Source organism: Pecten maximus, chromosome 3 (genome assembly GCF_902652985.1).
Source record: "Pecten maximus chromosome 3, xPecMax1.1, whole genome shotgun sequence".
NCBI classification, from domain to species: Eukaryota; Metazoa; Mollusca; class Bivalvia; order Pectinida; family Pectinidae; genus Pecten; species Pecten maximus.
The window spans coordinates 26961941-26984178 of NC_047017.1; the positions used below are offsets into that span (position 1 = coordinate 26961941).

The 22238-nt window shown below is 35.3% G+C and overlaps 1 protein-coding gene and 1 long non-coding RNA gene across 2 annotated transcripts in view; one reads left to right on the forward strand and one right to left on the reverse strand.

Annotated features, from left to right (window-relative positions):
* Positions 1-18077, reverse strand: part of LOC117323756 (ectonucleoside triphosphate diphosphohydrolase 3-like) — a 51047-nt gene extending 32970 nt beyond the window's left edge. The window contains exon 1 of the mRNA XM_033879187.1: positions 17465-18077. The gene's annotated coding sequence lies outside the window, so the exon portion shown is untranslated. The remainder of the gene's footprint in view (positions 1-17464) is intronic.
* On the forward strand, positions 618-12984 carry LOC117323760. Its single transcript, XR_004531824.1, has 4 exons — positions 618-1088; positions 8593-8697; positions 9290-9433; positions 12062-12984. It is a non-coding gene; the product is annotated as an uncharacterized LOC117323760 (long non-coding RNA).
* Positions 18078-22238: the final 4161 nt, after the last annotated feature.

A 22238-nucleotide genomic window follows, 5' to 3' on the forward strand; every position in this document is an offset into this window, starting at 1 on the left:
GGTCATACTATTTGTATCTGCAAAAAATGCACTGATATAATCAGGCCAATCAATAGGAATAAAAGTTATATAAGAGTTATGATGTAGATTTTACATTAATCAGGAAAAAAATATAATAACGCTATATTTGAATTATCACTGTCTTCTTGAATCAAAAGTAACAACTCAGGATATGATGAAAATACAATACCGAGTGCCAACATTCTCTAAAACAGAAATTGTTCAGCTTTCCTCATTAGTGATATGTAAATAAAACTTCCCACCTAACTCCTCTCCCTTATATGTGTAGTTGCATAGCTTATTTACAATGAACGTCTTTGACATTATTTCAAGCAAGATACAGACGTGTGAGAGTTATAGGATAAATACTGTTAATATGACCCAAAGGCAAAAACGGAAGTGGAAAACAAGATGATTACAACCGATCTTCGACATTATTATATATAGTGTAACGGATTACAGACTAACGTCACAACTGACCTTCTGGGACCTGGGACAAAGTCTGTTATAGACCACTGCTGTTACGTCATCGATGTCCACCCACACAAACAGGCTATGAGTATAAAGCTGAACTCAGATATATTATAATGCCATCATAGAATATTTTCGTTCTCGTGTACAACATAATGTACAGGTTTCTGGTGGAGTTAAACCTTCTGGATTTGGTTGAGAATATGGACATTATTTGCTGTCTGAAAATATCTAGTAATGAAAAGTGGAAATCCTTTGGGTTAGCTTCTGGCGGGATTGATTTGTGAATAATTATAGAAGAAGTTGACATATTTACAACATATGCAAAATCTGTGTTGCCTTGACAACGAAAACCGATAGCCGAATAACGAAGTTAATTATTCCAAATGTGTCTATTTTTAGAAATTATGGCAATATTAAAGTCAGCAGTGGTTCGTTAATTAAGCGGGAGATTACATACTGATGCAAATCTGTGTCATTCCTGAACGAAACATAGGATATGGAGAAGCCGTAGGTTCAGACTTATATGGGACAGTTGAATAATTGGCGAAGCATTTCAGGTTTCGTCTGCTTCGTTAATTGCACAGCATTCTTCTAACCACGCAATCACTAACAAGGTAAGTTTATCAATATACTATAAGATGTCAGGACACAAAAGTGGCATCCCTTACACCTCTATATAGCGAAATGTGTGCGTGTTTAATGAATACAGATAGAGCGTATTGGTCCTTGACCTGCAATGCTAGATTTATGGTACAATACATTACATCAACACAAGTGTTAGATTGTATAACTCAATAATAATTACATCAACATAAGTGTTAGATTGTATAACTCAATAATAATTACATCAACACAAGTGTTAGATTGTATAACTCAATAATAATTACATCAACACAAGTGTTAGATTGTATAACTCAATAATAATTACATCAACACAAGTGTTAGATTATATAACTCAATAATAATTGTTACAAATCATTACCAATGATTCCTCTACAGGAATAAGGGAAATCACATTTGTTTCTCCTCTACAGGAATGAGGGAAATCACATTTGTTTCTCCTCTACAGGAATGAGGGAAATCACGTTTGGTTGTCCTCTACGAATGAGGGTAATCACATTTGTTTCTCCTCTACGAATGAGGGAAATCATATTTGCTTCTCCTCTACGAATGAGGGAAATCACATTTGTTTCTCCTCTACGAATGAGGGAAATCCCATTTGTTTCTCCTCTACGAATGAAAGAAATCACATTTGTTTCTCCTCTACGAATGAGGGAAATCACATTTGTTTCTCCTCTACGAATGAGGGAAATCACGTTTGCTTCTCCTCTACGAATGAGGGAAATCACATTTGCTTCTCCTCTACGAATGAGGAAAATCACATTTGTTTCTCCTCTACGAATGAAAGAAATCATATTTGCTTCTCCACTACGAATGAAAGAAACACGTTTGCTTCTCCACTACGAATGAAAGAAATCACATCTGTTTCTCCTCTACGAATGAGGGAAATCATATTTGCTTCTCCACTACGAATGAAAGAAATCATATTTGCTTCTCCACTACGAATGAGGGAAATCATATTTGTTTCTCCACTACGAATGAGGGAAATCACATTTGTTTCTCCTCTACGAATTAGGGAAATCACGTTTGTTTCTCCTCTACGAATGAGGGGAATCATATTTGGTTCTCCTCTACGAATGAGAGGAATCATATTTGGTTCTCCTATAGGAATGAGGGAAATCACATTTGCTTCTCCACTATAAATGAGAGAAATCACATTTGTTTCTCCTCTACGAATGAAGAAAATCACGTATTTCACTTAAAAGACAATAACGTGACGTCACTATAGATTACGCTATATTAGTTCTGTTGTACGTGTGTTGCATCGCTCTTAAAGAATGACGACATGGACAATAAAGTAGGAAGAAACATAGACGCTACCACAGGTCATATATTAGCACATATTTAGGAGAGCTATAGCTATAAGGAAATTTGACAGAACATAATGTTATTATAAAAATCAAACAATTGAAAAAACATATCTGGATATAGAACACTTCAACTCATTTGGTATTTTTTGACATTATGCTCGAATAGAGTAAAAATGGTTTGAACAGTACAGCACCGAGCCAATAACGCATTGAGCTGTTTTTGTTGTGCCAAGCTCAGCTACCGCCGCCTCTCCTAAGGTTACAAACTTACATAGATCTAATGTTTTTTTTTCCAATACGTTAGTTGTTTCCCTTTACGGAGACAAAGAAGAATTAGAAGACATTATTTTCACTGTAACAATGATTGTAAAGGATTCATTTAAATCTATACGCGATATGCAAATGGCACAGGAGACAAGATTTGTTACGGCCCATGACTTCTAACGTAAATTAGATAATCTCTCGTATCACTATAAAGTGTCTGGGAAGAGTGCTTCTGAAAGAACGATAAAATTGGACATTTTCATTCTGGGAGTCTTCAAATGAAATGTACGTATCTGAATAACTCTTTGTCAGGAAAATACAGAGATTTGTGATTGACAAGACACCTTGTCAGGGCTTTCATTCAGAAGTGGTTCATGCTAGAATCCTGATTTCCAAACACTATAATCAAACAATAAACATAGGGTTATAAATATACAATGACAAGCTATGTTGTATGTCATGTCAACCTTTCAGAAGAGGTACTGACTTTGGTTATAAAAAAGGACTATAAAAAAGAGCCAACTAGTCAGTACAATTTATACTTTGGAAGTGATGATTTATCACTCATATCACTGGTCGCCGATACATCCATAATTCAAAAAGCATGTGACCTGAGGCCCGGAGCCATATATTTATGAGTTGATCCTTAACAAACATATATGTCAAGTACACATTAATAATTGAAACAAGCACTGATACTTTTAAAAGCACGTTGGATCCGAACGTCAATCTGGTGATACAACCAAAGCGTGCCCTATGCAACACTAGAGACAAAAAGATTTATGCTGACATAAATATGTTGAAAAAAATAAACTTTAGCCCTTTGAGTCATTTGTTAAACCCCTCTTAGAGTCTTTACAGAAGAAGACTTATGATATGATGTTCAACAATCACCAACACCGTATAAAACATCCTTATGTTTGTATTATTGAACATTCATACACATCCCCAATGTCATTGCATTTTAAATTCAAGAATGTGTAACAGCCCAGGCGATCATCGTTTCATCAATGCAAAAGAGTTCCCAATTCGAAAACGAGAACTACCTCGTAGGATTTTGCTGTCATCCTCACAAACAATACGCAGTAATTATCGCGTAGTCTTTGAACAAATGTACAAAGAGGCAGCAGAAAACGTGTATGTACATGTTCTTCAAGACTTGAATCAGCAATCCAACTTATAAAGCTGAGATTGACAAGACGAAGAGAACATTCAATTGATTGGATCAAAAATCAAAATTGAGGTGATGAACAAAATAATACATATCTAAACAGGCGTTCATTTTCGGGTAAAATTTTTAGTGGTATTTCTGATCCTATTCCACACAGTGTTTGCTGTCTGTTATCACATACTGTTAACGTAAGAGATTTTGGTAAACTCAGCTGGTATGATAATTGATACAGCATATCGTAAGACGTTTCTTCAAATGAAATGCTTTTTCATGTGCATATCGCGACTTATGTCCCACAATCCAATTTTATTGAATTTTACGGAAGCATACATGTTTGTAAAACGTAATGTTACTATCAAAGTGTACACTCAGTGCATCGCTGAATGGAGTATCTGAATAGTTTTGTTATCAGCTTTTATCTGAAGAATTTTTCAGATATTTGTATGTACTTGTGAACAACCATGAAGCTCGCCCGTGTACTGACAACGTATCAACATGTAAGTACTGTTCAGTATAGAATGGCGCTCCGTGATCAGCTGTGGTATCCTGCTTAGTCTGATACTAAACAACATCTGTATGTCTTCATTATGACAGCTATAAACTTCTTTTCGCAAGGAAAATCATACCTTTCATTTGAAATATATGTGTTATTGCAGTGGACCTAACACCAATATGTGTAATGGACCGAGTTCACATTTTCAAGAAGACCTGAATGTTTAAAGGACACGTCATGTTTGTACACAAATACCTTAATGTCATATTGTCGACCACGGCACTACCCCATTTTTGGCCCATATTTGAGCCCTTGTGAGGCAGAGATAATAAAATGGTAGTTGCTAACCCTGCTTAGTGCTCTGCATTTTGGAGTGGGACAGCTGGTTCGCCTGTTCTCGATACAATGTTACGGGTGGGGTGTCCTGCTGGATGTCTCACACGATAGGCCGTCCTTTAATAACCATAGCTATTGATAGGATATTAAATAATATTAAACCAAAATGCAAGCCATACGTTTTTGCTACAATATGACTCAAGTAATGACGTATTAATGACCGAAGTTACCAATGACATGCAGTTATGTAGGGAGAAGGTCTAGTTTACATAACAAACAGAGAATACCAACATTAAGATAAATATACAGGTAGATGTAGATTTCCATAAAGACTTTAGAGAAATAAAAGGAAAATAGAACCTGATGTTACGGAAGGGTAAGCGTCTTGCAAATCTAGTTCAATTACAGGTTATGTGACATCCTCAAAATGATAATGAGGTACTTGAACAAGGAACTGTCAGACATATCAAAGACGATGACGCACGCTTTATTTGATTTCGCACAAGGAAAATAAAACATAAACCATCGATATGATTTTTTTAACCATTATGTTTTCAAATAGTCTTAATCAACTTCAACATATCTCGAAACCCTGTGTTGTTTGTTTCCACCACCAGTCAACATCTGTCAAGAAAATCGTGATATAAGGAACGAACTTAATTAATATCAACACCACAAGTCGGGGAAGCAGGGATGTTACACCTATAAACATCTCAAGTTGGAAGATGCTGCTGGTTACTGTGTGAATAAATGTGGACAACAGGGAATATCATTAGTCTATTGGAAGTTCTTTTTACTTAACACAACAAAATGCTGTCAACTGTTTTTGCCTTTTTGTAAAAGAAAACTCTTTAAGGGTGTGCAAGGGACAGAAAAAATTAAATGTTTTGAAACAGGAGGCTTTAAAGGGCGGATGTACACTATACTTAGATTTTATATGCAATGGTATAACCAGCATAAATTGCTGAATCAATGTTATATCGCAATGCAATGTGGAACTATAATAAAGTGTAGTGTCTACCATGCAATGTGGAACTAAAACACAATGTCCAGCAATGTAACACAGTGTAGTGTCCACCATGCAATGTGGAACTAAAACACAATGTTCAGCAATATAATACAGTGTAGTGTCAACCATGCAATGTGGAACTAAAACACAATGTTCAGCAATGTAATACAGTGTAGTGTCCACCATACCATGTGGAACTAAAACACAATGTTCAGCAATGAAATACAGTGTAGTGTCAACCATGCAATGTGGAACTAAAACACAATGTTCAGCAATATAATACAGTGTAGTGTCAACCATGCAATGTGGAACTAAAACACAATGTTCAGCAATGTAATACAGTGTAGTGTCAACCATGCAATGTGGAACTAAAACACAATGTTCAGCAATATAATACAGTGTAGTGTCAACCATGCAATGTGGAACTAAAACACAATGTTCAGCAATGTAATACAGTGTAGTGTCCACCATGCAATGTGGAACTAAAACACAATGTTCAGCAATATAATACAGTGTAGTGTCAACCATGCAATGTGGAACTAAAACACAATGTTCAGCAATATAATACAGTGCAGTGTCCACCATACCATGTGGAACTAAAACACAATGTTTGGCCGTACAAAAGGAATATAGTGTTGGGTCTACTATACAATATAGCATCACCTCATACTACTGAACCAGCATACCATAATACAATTATCACACATGTATAAATCACCATATCATGTTACAACTAACCTAATCCTCAAACGAACATTGACAAATTCTGACTTCTCTTACAGTTCTCCAACCACCCCCTTTCGCTCTATAGTGTAAGCAAGATATACTTTAATGTACCTTGCTCAATCTATCGATGTTACCAAAAGTGCCGCTGTCGATTCAGCGACACTTTTCATATCTGAATAAAGCCGTTCGATATAATTACATAACGATCACAGATGGAATATTGAAATGGCAGCTTTCATTCATAGTCGCTGTCATTAGCTATGAAAGAGTCAAGCCTGGATCAAAGACGATTCCATTCTAATGATTCCATCACCCAGCCCATTATGCTGTTGCTGCAGTATTTCCGAGCAACACCGTCTCTTTTGTTATGAGTCGTATTGGGAAACGAATTCGATTTGCTAATTTTAGATCATTAAGTAGAGCCTTGCCAATTGGCAGAGAGTTTTAGCAGGGCTTTCTGGCAATGAAACGGGTAATCACATTGTTGAAACAGCTATGAATAGAATAGTCTTCAGTCATCAATTTGGTCACCGTTTCGTACAGGGGCAGATAGGAATGGAAGAATGAGACGGGCTTCCATAATCCTCTCCCCCTTGGGAAGGAAGGTTATTCACCGCAATAACTACAAATATTGATTGAGTTTGGCCATTTCACGACAAATTGATTTATTTAATAATGAAATAATAACATGTAAGTGATGTCGTCTGCTCGGCGCGTGCAATGTGGCGGGAAGAGTATTGTAATGGATATGACAGAAACAGAGGATCAGGTACGTCGTACCAATCCTGGCCGCCGTTCCGGACTACCATATGATTAACGCTTCCCTGTTTTTGCCATCAGGTTGCAAACTACATAGTATATCAATATAGATTGAAAACTGTATAATTCGAATATCTGCATCAATCAAATGTCAAATATAACTTCATAAACGATAATTTTGGTTATTCAAATCATATTTCAAGTGCAGTGTGTCCTGTACATAATATAATTGATATTCAGTCTCGTGAAGATGATAACAGAGTATCGAGACTTAAAAAAAAGACCAGGAACAGAGATTTGGAATCTGTATGTCTTAGTATAAGGCTAACAACATTTGATGCATTATGGCGATGTTAAAAGAGAGCATCGTCTAATCCTATTGAATAAATAAATCTCTTTAACAGTCTTTACCTCCTCTGATGTTGCCCACCTGGGATCCATCAACACAAATAGAATATATAAACGTAAGAAATAAAATCAACAAGTCGAACAATGGTGTAAGATAAATAAGGAGAATATCTAAGTATACATTTTACGATGTGATAACAGACCGGTATTCGAAAATATTGGTTTCCCCTACAGAAAACACTTAGCAAATCGAACTAAGAACATAGTAAACCATTCGTAAACCATTCAAATGTTCCTTTGAGAATGTAGACAACGATATGGATAGAGTCAGGGTGACGTAAATACGACATTAAAAGGGTTAAGATGACGCATGATCTCATGAATGTGTATGACCTGTATTGAGATGTTACACATTTATTAGTCAGCCTATATTGAATTAAAACTAAAACCTTGTTAACATACATTTTAAATGTTTTATTTTTTTATTTACAGTATATTTTTTCTATGTTTAAATCTGAACAAAGTCGTAAAATTGTATTACAAACTGCCATTTTAGTCTTCAGCTCTAGAACGTTTTATACCCAGACGAGAAAGCAATGGGTTCCAAGCATTGATTAGATCTAGAACACAATTTGCTGCGGGCCTAAAGTCTACCTTATGTCTCCCCGAAGTGATATAAAGGCTATCATTATAAAATGTGGCATCACTCTTTCTCGCCTCCCGGAAGTCCTCATTCAATGTTCCGTTAAATGGGCCGTGGCACTCGACATTTCGTTGATGAAAATGTGTATGTAATATAACACGTATATATGCATACATGTGGAAAATGGCTTCAGACTGGAATGTTCACGCACAGCATATAAACAGTTTTATCAACAGGGCCAATACGGGAGACACGGAACGAAAAGACATTACAGTAATTGTCTTTAGGAACCACGTGAGAGTACCTATTTCACGCCGGGAACACTAATTCATAAAAAGGAAATATCCGGCCAATGAGATACAAATTAATACCGTTGTATTTTACGTAGAACAAGTTTGAACATAATATTGTTCCATTCATCTTTTCCCTCATTTTCAGACGTCTTTAATTTTTCGGACGAGCGAACAATAACAGATCTGGAACAACTAGCTGATGGTTGTGTTGAAGATGATTGCTTTTTGTATCTAACCATCAAATCTGACAGTGAGTATTCCCAATCCATATATACAAAGATAGCAAGTAAATGTAATTAATGTTACTCAGTGCTATGTATAGACTATCACGACACGGCCCGATTATACAAAACAACTTTTTTATTATCAATTATCAATCTTGCTTGATGTCGACTGAACTGTCTTGGGGATAAACATATCATGTATGAGCTCCTGCCAAATGAATTGATAGTATCATACAGTACAATCCTGCCAATCACCTTCTCTTGAAAATCGGTTATGTTATTTAGACTTGCTCATTTAAGTCAAGATACTCATTAATAATACATGATAAACATACATCAAGTAGCTGTTCAACGTCTGTAATGTGATAACCAGCATTCAAAAACCGAGTTAGTTTTGAACGTAGAATCAATAACAAAAAAAGTATGTATAATCTAAACCGTTGAAGGTTAAACAACGACGAAGAGTGATTAAAACACCAACATTATCTATACTGAAATAAAATGTGATTATTTTCATATGTTCATTTTCATGAAATTATTCAATGTACTATGGTATGCTATTCTTCCATTTAATATTTGTGTATTTGTGCATCCTTCCATCCTTCTGTCTTTTTTCAGAATCCCTAGGCTGTGGTATGGTAGAATAAGTCTTTAGTAACGTTTCATCTTTTTCACTTTATAATCATTCCTCTACGTGTGGATATTTCACAAAAGTTTACATTTCAATCAAAATGGAAATGGGACAAATGTATCAACAAGACGGTAAGTAACCGATAACATATATACACAACAATGCAATTCAAATTATCCATATTTACAAGGAAATGCCTGATCACAGCACAACTGGTTTAAGGAATTTTAAATAACATAATGATACTATTCAACCAATAATAGGAGTACAGATTGATAGAAAATTCCCAACTGCATTGTGCATTGTGTAAAAATATATTGTAGACAAAGCATATTTAGTCAAAGTAAAACAAGAAACAATTAAGGTGGTGTAGCAAAGCTGCATTCGTTTAACAAATGTGGTGGAATAATTACTATTTTTGATTGGCATTAACGGCCAAGAACTTATTGGTCAACAAGAGGCAATTATCCAAAGCTGAATCTGCCGGGGCTCTCGACATCTTATACCTAGTCCCAGCGGTTAATAGTTGGACACTTAAAGTAAGAGCCAACATGGGACTATTTATCGACGATCTACGACGCACATGAGTATACAGAGAAGGCATCTTACAGTAATTTGTGGTAAACAGTCGGAAATTGTCCCTAATCAGACGCCGGTCTTCGATAATCTACGATCGCAGTATGATAACGATCGCATTATTCGGTTGATTAAACAGATCGTTCAACACGTCGCCCTCTGCCTCGTCGAGAGACAAGTCTGTATATTTTCTGTAGATAATTCAGGTTTTTTCCCGATGGCTGCTTTAATTTTCCTATATGTTAACTGAAGGCGCAGCAAGTCAAGCCTACTAAATCTGCCAAACCAAAATATGAACTGATCGGGGCTCACGTCTAGGAGAGAACTTAACAGCTTTATTTAACTACAACGTAGAACTAAACTAGGTTTCAATTCGAGAATAAGGGGCCAATTGAAGTAGATGATTGAATACTGTAGTGACAGACTATTCCGGGGAGTACCTTCATGACGATATCGATGGTTGTAAGTCAATTTTCTAGTTTTAAATGATATAACTGTTTACAACAGGGATACAACAGATACTTATAAACAATCAGAATTTACTTTTTGAATGTTCTATAGTACACAAAAACTGAATTCCGACATGTAAACAACGAAACAGTGTGAACAAAAGTGTTCTCCGACTTCAACGCTGTAGCATAAAGAAATTATTTTTATAGATTTCAATTTTCTGATCGACGCTTGTAGATTTAGTAAATTCAAATACAATGCAATTATGAAATTGATATTTTATTTATGATGATCACAGAAAAAAGTATCTGTTGACTTGATTGTATTCTCGATGATATCTTTGTGTTTGTTGGTTGATGTTATGGTTATTTCACAGTCTGTTGCCAATAAATAATTTACATTTTGCGACAGTATCGGTGATAGAGTGTTCCTGCTGCCAAACAACTATAATACCCTCAGTACATCGTAATACTCGTTAATACAAGTCCTCTGACGACATCCCGGTAATAACACCCAAGGAGACATCAAATGTTCTTTACTAATATCGAGCATGTTATTACAGTTTAAGTATCCAACTGGGTCAAACACCATCAGGTGGCAGCAATAGTGCGCTCCGAGATAATATCAAAACGATCCACAAATTTTGTTTTGTTCCACTTAGAAGCAGGCAGCATCTTATACAATACTGTTATGATCAAGCAATATATTTATGGGCCGAATTATTGTTATTAAGGATACAATAAAGTCATGGCATCCTACACTTTCAATATTTAATTTGTGTTAGAATTATTTCCCTTGTTTATATTAGTGAAGTATGCTGTGAAATGTTTTAATGACGTGAAGTATGTTAGTGAGGCAATGCTTGTGAGAAAGTTATCATTTGTAAACAGTCATTGTTTATTTTGTGTGTAGAACACTTTTGTGAACTAATTTGTTTCTAACATGTTTCAGTAAACCAGCAAGTGTCCTTAAGACACGCTGGTGGTTGGAGATGTATATTTAGTATACACAATGACACAAGCCAAAATTATGCTTTGTAATGATTACTAAATTCATTATTAATCAAATTACAGTAAAACAGCAAGTGTCCTTAAGACAAGCTGGGGGTTTCATGTGTATATTTAGTATACACAATTACACTAGTTTAAATTATGTTTTCCAATGATTATTGAATTTATCTATCAATGTTATTGACATTATTGATACCGTAAAAAATGATCCCAGCTTTTTATTTAATTCACTGTTGAACATCCAGGAATAAATTGATCAGATCGGTATAAAGTTATGACTGAAACAGAAAACACACTGAGTACACTCTAACCCTGGCGATGGAGAACTTTCAGGTTCAGATGTACCCATTGCCTCTCTATCTTTAGATATGCTGAGTTTGCGCATTGCAATAGACGACTGCGGTTAGCTGCATCAATGAAAATGATGTATAGTGAAATCGCACATTGAAGACGTCTGTAACAATCATCATGCTACAAAAGGCAAGCCCACCATATAAGAAATCTAGATACGTCAACTTGAAAATATTAGATCAAACGTTTATAGAATTTAATCTGTCAACAATACCCATAAATTTAACATATTGTTCATGCTTATTGTCATTAGTCGACAATTTGTACCCGTATGATACTATATAACAAAGACAGTCCAAAGGATGTGTCGCTGTTAATTGGACATTCTTACGTAACATTAACCTGATAAAATATTCGTATTTGATTTTACAGATTTGACAAATTTTGACGACAGTACCGGTGTTTTGATGTGAATCGGTCGATCTTTAGCTTGAGACTGGGCGATGATCCACTTTAGAGAAGAGGACAATATTCATGATATCCAAAACCCCTGAAGACAGCTTCTTGGAACTTTGTGGATTGAGAATTACAAATCTCATTTTAAATTAAGGAGTATCTATCATCAGCTGTTATCATCGAAATAACATTGAATTTATTTAATGAAATCATATGGATATGCATCTAATTATATATTGTATTGAATTGACATTTCTCTTATTAGTTTCTTTAATATGTTCTTGTTACATCAATAGCATTTTGGATTGGAATATACAACCTTACCAGTGTCCCTGTTCTTAAAGTGAGAGCTTGGTAAGTGAAACGAAACAAACGTCGATCTTGTCGATGAGTTTAAAATGACCATCATCAAATACATCAACCAGGGTCTCCTGAAATATTCTGTTACAGGTTTGTCTGTCATTAGTCAGTACATCATTTTTGTGTTAAGTTTTTATCATTATCTCGAAAATTAAACGCGCTAAATAATAATTATTGACAGTTTCATTTGACCAAAACCAGGCGAAGGGTTAAAACTTAATCTTGAAATCAAACAACAGCAAAATGAAAGGATTTCTTAAATGTAAATTAAAATTCTAAACAAACTATCCAAACTCGTAAAACTACAAACAATGAAGATTTATATCCTCATTAGACAAGAAGTCAAGGCCATATCTACAGATTAACATTAAAGTGTTTGGCAAATAACTATACCAAGCACCAAAATGACACCAGTGCATGAGGAAACCTTCTGTACTTCTAACCACCAGAATATGTCACCCCATGATTAAGATGAGCAACATCTCTCAAACCAGATTAAATGGAAATTAAATCAAATCATTAAAGTGAGCATAACAGGAGAAAAGTTTACACGACTTTTGTTACTACCCTCTTGAATGCATGTAATATGATATTACAGGAAGAAGACATATCATAATAAAACTCAAAATCCTATCGGGATCTGTGTCAGCGCTTACGACTAGTTATAACTCTATCTCTATGCAATCTGTGAACTCAATTATATCGCCACCACTTACAGAATGGTAAATTATTGAAGGAAATTCTCCTCTCCTTAATTACCCTTATGTTTCATTACCTACACCTGCTGGGGACATTAACCCTCCGTTGTCACCTTCGGCTCCCGTCTTCTGTATCAATACCCTAGGGATTTCTTCAGGTAAGATAATATTCTAGATACTTCCCGTGACAACATCAGTTTTACTGATTAATTATGATTGCAATTATAGAAAGAAGCAATTTCTCCAAGAAATCTTTTGAAATATCTGAGCTCTTATTACGAACCTGTATTACGTCTTAAAAGTGCTACATTGGAAGTGTACGATACATTGTATGTGACCCAGTTCTACCTTGCATTGTATCTAGCTAGAGGCATATACAGGCACAGACAACAATATAGGGCAATTCCATGCGTTAATCATCGATATAAACTGATAGATATTTCCAGTTGATAAGGACATTTATACACACCCCAAGATAATAATGAAACATTTGACAGAGTACGATGAGTAATGTCCTTTCACAATATTCCTCCGTACGCAGAACTCACAATAGGTTGAGGTCGACGTTAATAACATATAAGCTGTCAACTATAACACAGATAGTCTAGACAATGGAAAAAGCTAAAAAGGAATTTTGTGTAGTAGTGTATCACTAAATGTCAAAATTGAAACCAAGATCAATAAAAAGCGGAAAGACATTGGCTTCCCTTGACATGCTATAGGAAACAAGATGTGCCACAAGTGGTGCAACTAACATTTCTATCTCTTGTGAAAGCAACGCAACATCGTATTACGGAAGTTTCTTAAATAACGTAAAATAATACAAATTTAAAAGTGGATAAAAGAGAAAAAATATTTAAAAAATAATGATCGATACTGAGACCTTTAACATTCAACAATCACGTTCTCAAAATGGGAAATTGGTGAGAGACAAAAAAAAACACCTGGCATATTAACGAGTATAGAGCATAACGGTCGAAATCCTTATCGAATAAGTGAGTTTATTTCTTATGTGAGATCATGATGGAGATCAAATATTTCTTGTCGACTGCATGTTTGCCTTGCTCAATCGACATCTATCAAGACAATCGTGATATTGGGAACAATGAATATTAAATCCATCCTAAATAGCCTAGGTTGAGAAGCAGGCTTGTAATTGTCTAGTAATGGAAATTCCGTTGTGGGGAAATTGAAACTAATCCAATCGTCATAAAATGTAGTGGTCAGCTTTCACCTTTTCGCCTTTCACTAGACGGCGTCTTATCTTACTGTTCGAATATTTATGATAAAAGTATATGTAGATAGACACATAAAAAACACGGTTATCTTGTTAAAGGGGAATTATAAAAGAGTAAAACCAATAAGTACTTACAAATAATCGATTAATAAGATAATTAATGATGTAAGGTTAATTACAAGAAAATTGAAGAAACTTGCATTCGTATGTATGCATTAATATGTAAATGTTTGTTAATTTTGTCACAAGTATAGTCCTCATGTTATACGTTCTATGTTAATATGTACATGAACATCTTGCCACACGTCGACATATCTGAGAAAGCACTGCGAGAAGAAACATATTTAATCTCATTGTTGCTGAGATAAATCCATGTCACGTCAGTCATGATCCCAGCGTACAACAGTGTACTCAAGTTGTAATTACCGTTCATACATATGTATGAGCATGTCGAATAACTACACAAGTTAATTACTTTTACCTAATGAACTTGACGGTACGCCACAAACTGAATATCCTGGATCAATGTCTATTGAGCGAGGCGGATAGACAATTCTGTAACTGACCAGATACGGTAATGTTATAGCATATACTTCACTTTACTGACCAAAAATGGTATAACTACAACAACTTGTGGAGCGCTGGCCACGTAGCCTCAGGTGAGGGTCCGAGGTGTGTGGCTCGACACTCCCTACCTGTGTCGGTTTGTGTTTCTCAAGAAGCTGAGAAACGGGCCGGTCTGTGCTTTCGTGATTGTGTCCTTGGGGAACTAACCCTTATTGCTCTAGATAGCATGCGATAGTCCTCCCGTTTTTCAGGTTTTTCAGTGAGCAGAGCAAGTCATCAGCTACTACAAGGAGACCCCGCCTCAAATGATCTGGCTTTTCACGGTGTGATAAACCCAACAAACAAACTACTTCACTAACACTTTATTGACACTAAGATTACCGCAGTAATACCATCAACCTGGCGTAGAAAGAATGACGAGAGGTGCTTATAAAACTCAATCGACAATTCGACAAAATTTCGGTAGAACGCCATGAATATCAGCTGGGATATCAGTTATTAAAGCAGAGACGCCAACACAATACATATAGTTTAGCAATAACATTTATCATTGCAGTGCCATTAACACAATATAGATATCGAGGTTAGATTATCAAATATTATAGCAGGCCCGCTAACACAATATATAGCCAGGTTAACGTTACAAGTTAGTATAGCAGTGCCACTAACACAATGAAGATATAGAGGTTAGCGAAAACAGTTCGTATAGCAGTTTTACTAACAAAATAAAGATATCAAGGTTTGTGTTATCAGTTAGTGTAGCAGTGTCGCTAACACAATAGAGATATCGAGGTTTGTTTGTTTTTGTTTAACGTCTATTACCAGCCAGGGTAATTTAAGGACGTGCCAGGTTTTGGAGGTGGAGGAAAGCCGGAGTACCCGGAGAAAAACCACCGACCTACGGTCAGTACCTGGCAATTGCCCAAAGTAGGTTTCGGAGTCGCAACCCAGAGGTGGAGGGCTAGTGATGAAGTGTCGGCCACCGCGGCCCCCTCTAGTGCTAGCAGTTAGTATAGTTGTGAAAGATATCGAGGTTAGCGATAACAGTTAGTATAGTAGTTTTACTAACAAAGTATATATATCAAGGCTAGTGTTATCGGTGTCATTAACACAATAGAGATATCGAGGTTAGAGATACCAACTTCTTTAGCATGTCCCTTAACACAATTTACATATCGAGGTGAGGTAAGCGTATCCGTAAGTATAACAGTGACCCTAATACAATATTGATATCGAGGTTATCGATGACAGGTATTATAGTAATGTCACTAATACAATATTGATATCGAGGCTAGCCATGACAGGTATTATAGTAATGTCACTAATACAATATTGATATCGAGTCTAGCGATGACAGGTATTATAGTAATGTCACTAATACAATATTGATATCGAGGTTAGCGATGACAGGTATTATAGTAATGTAACTAATACAATATTGATATCGAGGTTAGCGATGATAGGTATTATAGTAATGTCACTAATACAATATTAATATCGAGGTTAGCGATGACAGGTATTATAGTAATGTCACTAATACAATATTGATATCGAGGTTAGCGATGACAGGTATTATAGTAATGTCACTAATACAATATTGATATCGAGGTAAGCGATAACAGGTATTATAGTAATGTCACTAGTACAATATTGATATCGAGGCTAGCGATGACAGGTATTATAGTAATGTCAATAATACAATATTGATATCGAGGCTAGCGATGACAGGTATTATAGTAATGTCACCAATACAATATTGACATCGAGGCTAGCGATGACAGGTATTATAGTAATGTCACCAATACAATATTGATATCGAGGTTAGCGATGATATGTATTATAGTAATGTCAATAATACAATATTGATATCGAGGTTAGCGATAACAGGTATTATAGTAATGTCACTAATACAATATTGATATCGAGGTTAGCGATGATAGGTATTATAGTAATGTCAATAATACAATATTGATATCGAGGTTAGCGATAACAGGTATTATAGTAATGTCACTAGTACAATATTGATATCGAGGCTAGCGATGACAGGTATTATAGTAATGTCAATAATACAATATTGATATCGAGGCTAGCGATGACAGGTATTATAGTAATGTCACCAATACAATATTGATATCGAGGTTAGCGATAACAGGTGTTATACCAGGGCCATTAATACAATTTAGCTATCAAGGTAGAGATATTAATAATTAAATTAGTGTCATTTAGAGACTTGAAGATACAAATGCGTATCAGTTGACATAATGTTATCAAACTTCTGACGTGAGCGGTATTAGTTCTAGAAATACCAATAACAGAACAGTTACAAAAGCACAATAGATGGCCACAATTGCACCTTACGGTAGCCATATAAAGCATACCTATAGGCGTAGTAACATGACAAAATTGCCCTAAAACAGTTTTTACAAAAGAAAACTTATAGTATATCGTATTACTATTGTCCAGAGATCGTTTCTACATTTGTATATGTAAATACAATATGCCTTATTGGAAACTTACCCAAAGCTTCAACAAAATATCCTTTCAGTGGCTCCCATAGTCCGCTATCGAAAGCATTGAATCGTTCGCTCATTCACACATTTTTCCTATACTCCATTCCTGTTTTGAAGATTGACAGAGACATCAGTTAATACGCAAACAGACGTGCTCCCGGAATTTCTTATAAGAAATCTTTGGTGCAGCCAAACATTTTTGTATTCTTATCCAACGTGAAATGAATCCGTTATAAGCACACTTAATATCGAATCTGTCTGGAAACGCATATTTTTAAATCTAAAGAGGCAAACATAAAGAAACATGAATGACGATCCAGAAACGTTGATATCAATCTTTAATTGGCGTACGATCCACTCGATACAGGCGTCTGGCTAACGTTGTCAATTATAAAAAGGTAGAACTAAGGATATTTCCCAACTTGCCCGCTAGATAGGAGATAAGAGGGATATCACACAGCTGAAAAACGTTATCATTTCATAGTAATGTTCCAGAATCTGATGCTAGGGTTCGACTACCCAACACACGCTACTGGAGATGCTTCCTCTCATAGACAACGGCCGCGGTTTGATGACATCGATCCGTTATGTTCACAAACTTTCCTCCAAACTCTTTATCTCAATTTGATAAGCAGTCCGTTTCATTGTAATAAAACCACGCCACAGGCCTACTTCCTAGGAATAAACGTATACTTGCCACGGCTTGTAAACTGTCGTGATTTTTTTTTCAAGCTACAATTAAGCTGCGTTCGTCATGTGTGTTTGGATGTCCATCAAATATCGTACTTTGTCTTTCCTGATTTATTTCGTTACACTGTCCTCACTCTATACACAGGCAAGGAGAGTTATGTGTCAGGGTCTCCTACATATACCTTTATATGTAGAATTGTCTTCCGACGAGTATACTACTACTCTGGGAGTATTGATCTCGGAGGGAGAGAACCGTCACAACCTCGGTACCAAGTCTTTGGACCGTGGGATTGAAATGTCACAATAAGACGTGTACAGACACACGTTTCCTTATAGAACGGTCATTAAGGTTTTTACTATTGTCTCTTATAGTTTCCTTCATTCAATAAAGTTTGGAAAATGAAATAAAATAAAAAGTTTTCCTGCTTTTTTTTCAAATTTTCTGTCGTTTTGTGAATTTGATTTGGCGTTTTCATGTTATGTCTGAAACAGTTAACAATAAATACATCGATCGTGGTTTAAAAGGGAATTTCTTACGGTAAATCAAAGATATGAAGAAATTGTAAATATATTGAAAAGCATGAACGGTATATGTTCCTTAACTCCTATTTAAATGTAATTAAGCATTGATGTCTTTTTTTTTCATTGGGGTATGAAAATAAAATTGTTTGCAAACTGTATGAATCCGCGTAGCGGATTCTTACAAAAGTTTGCAAACAAATTTATTTTTCATACCCATATGAAAATAAAAAATAATTGACATCAACGCTTGTAATTAATTTTTGAAATTTATTTTCAAAATTAAAACATGTTTTATGTACAATTAAACTGATCTTATAATGAATTCCTTTTCACAAATCAATACGCAATGTCAATGACCGTACTGTGACGTCACATATTTCGCGCCATTTTCTGAATTTTTTTCAAAGAGGTATGGAAAAAAATCTCAACCAATCAAAAAGCCTCATTCTGCGTACAATCAATTTGTATCAAACAATTAATTATATCGTTTTAATCATTTACAACTGTAACTAGGTTCAATATATCACGCCCAAACTACCATGGCGATCTAGTCATCATTAGTTACTTTCAATTTCTAACGACTAACCTTCCATATCAACAGACTCATACACTATACACCACTGTATCCATATATACTCCCGTGAATTATATGATAGGTAAATGGTCATCGGTGTCCATCTGCCATAATATATTCTTAATAATTGGAGGTAGCGACAACATATTAACACGCCATACATTAGCATTGTATTGTAAGTAGAATTGCACTTTGCCAAGGTTGGCCAAAGTAACATCTCGATTCATACTGGCGTGTTTGCAGGACGAAAAAGAAAACCAGTTACTTGCGGATTTGTTCAACTGTTCCGTTACAATTTGTAGACGGTGGAAACATTATCGATTTACGATGCAGACGGCAGTTAATCCCATGATGGTAATAAAAAAGAGATCTGTATTATCTGAGGATTTATTTAATAGCAATTAAAAATATCGATTCGGAGAAAGGTGTTGATAATGAGGCAACGCGAGACACCGGTCCCTGGCCGCTAGGGGTTCAGGTCAAGACTTCTCACACACTATGATACCTAAGGGATTCCAACCTGCCCCCCTTTGACTCATTTATTTACCTTATCTACTTGTATATCTATATATTCACACCTTGTTGAACGGTATGTAGGATAATTACCCTTGTGTGCTTATTGGAATATGTCAAAAACGACAAGAAAATTCACACATGGCCCGGCTTGAATCTAAAATATCAGATAGTGGTCTAGAAATTTGGTCAATATATTCTCATACGCTTTTCGTATTCAATAATTTGGAATTAAGACAGACACATGGATATTGGTCAGTGAATTACATCTGTGAATCGATACTTGTATGGATCTTTATGTCACTGATTTATGTGAAAGGTACATTAAAATTCTACTGGTTTCTATTCTTCGACAGATCACTGAATTTAAATGCTAGTTATCTATATCTTTTACTATGAATTGAATATCCATAATACGCACTTGTTATAGATGCGAGGCTATCTTTATATGCTTCAAAATATATGTGATCTGATTAAAGATTTACCAACTAGATAGCTCAAGAATTATTTATATTTTCAGCTATTTTTCTTTTCCGTTCATGATGATGTTTATATCGATGCGAGTGATGTTTTCTTCTCAGTACAATTCATATATCAAGGGAAACCCGAATTCAAATCCTCTGACAGGATGAAGTAACGTTTACAGTAAAATCCGCAAACGCTTATTATTTTTATGACAAAGATAAAGGTTACATTTCTGTGGACCTATCATGGCACTGCATATAAAGTATGAATAAACGCTAACGTCTTCATAAATGATTTCGGTTGATCTGAAGCCACATTTCGTTAGCTTATACTCCTTGATTCAATTAATCATTGAACATATATTAATGTAAGATATGCTAGTTTGCAGTTCAGAGTAATACACGAGCTTCTGTTATCAGCAATATCATCATCTATACATATCGTGTATGTAAGACATATTCTCTCTAGCTCAATCACATTGGTGTAACAGTTACAAATTGAAATACGACTGGTTTGCGTTAGCCTAAGTCAAATATCTTTGATAAAAAATGCACTTTTGGTAATAAAATAATGATGAGTGACCTACCTATTTCACTGAAATTCAAATATGTGTGTTTGATTTTAATTGGAAAAAAACATATAAAATACTATTTCTCTCTACAAGTAAGGGAATGTAAATAAACCAATTTTTTTTTATAAGAGGCGACCAACGTGGAGAAATTGTTTCACTTTAAGGAATTTCATTTGTACACAAAATCCGTTGTCAAATCTGCTTCGCCAAATCCAAGATTTTACAATATTTTTGTCATTTAGGAGCGTCAATAGAAGGCCTTCATGTTTCATACTATACTTTTCCACTTATTTTTTTTCTCGATTTTTTTCTCTAACGAAATGAGTTCTCCTGATAGTTAAAGGGACATAGCGACTAACGTCAAACAGATTGAATACGATAATACGTTCAAAGCGTAAGCCTGTAGCTAAGGTCCAAACGCCCTTCCTCTCGCACAATCTCTGTGGATTCGCAAAATAACGGTTTTATGTAAGACGGTTGTCCTACGGCCTGCACGACTGATAATCATCGCCATAACATGAATAACGCAACGCAATGTGCAATATATTTATTGATCACGCGCACATCAAAACGACCCTCCGTGCTACAAAGAGCTCCGATAAGGGGCAGAACTAATTAAACAATAATAAAACTGATGTAGCTTGTTAGTTTATCTGTTGTTCGGGGGATGCACCTAATTGTATGAGGTAAATGGTGAGAAAGACATTGATGTTTCCTGTCAATTTTCGATAAATGAGCGAAATAAATTGTATTGGAGGTATTGTATGGATTGAGACGTCAAGCAGACCTTAAATGCTTGCAAAGTTTGTTGGTCTCCCTGTATATTGAAACTATTCTATTTACCGATATGTGCAGACAGCTAAACAGTATGAGAGATTACACATACTAACCCGTTTTGCAGCAGAAACAAAATGCACTCAGGAACTAAATTTTGTAGATTTGTACTCATACTTTGTAAGTAGATTAATGAAAAGAATTAGATTAAAAAACTACAAAATATGTGCATAAACAGTATCCAATCTAAACCCAGGAAAAAAATGAAAGAAAAGAGATTTCATATATATACGTAAATTTGAAATTGAATTTTTGGCTAGATAATGACGAATTCCTTTCTTTTGTAGAAGTGTCTTTGTTCTTTCGTCAGGCTGGAGGAAATCCGACCTCCGTCGGGATTGAATTTGGGTTTAAATGGGTGTAAACAAGACAGACATGTAAATAGTACCTTCAAATAAGGTCGATGCAATATCTGTCGAATTTCGAGATAAATATTTTATTCTACCACATTCTCAAAAAAGCTTCCTTACGAATATTGTGTACGTATTACTTAAATCAGTGATGTATGACACTATTGAGTATCAACAGCTCTCAGAAAGATGGTAAACAATCAATGTAATAAGTCTTATATATATGATTTATTATCCGATATCAAATTATACAATGTCTTAA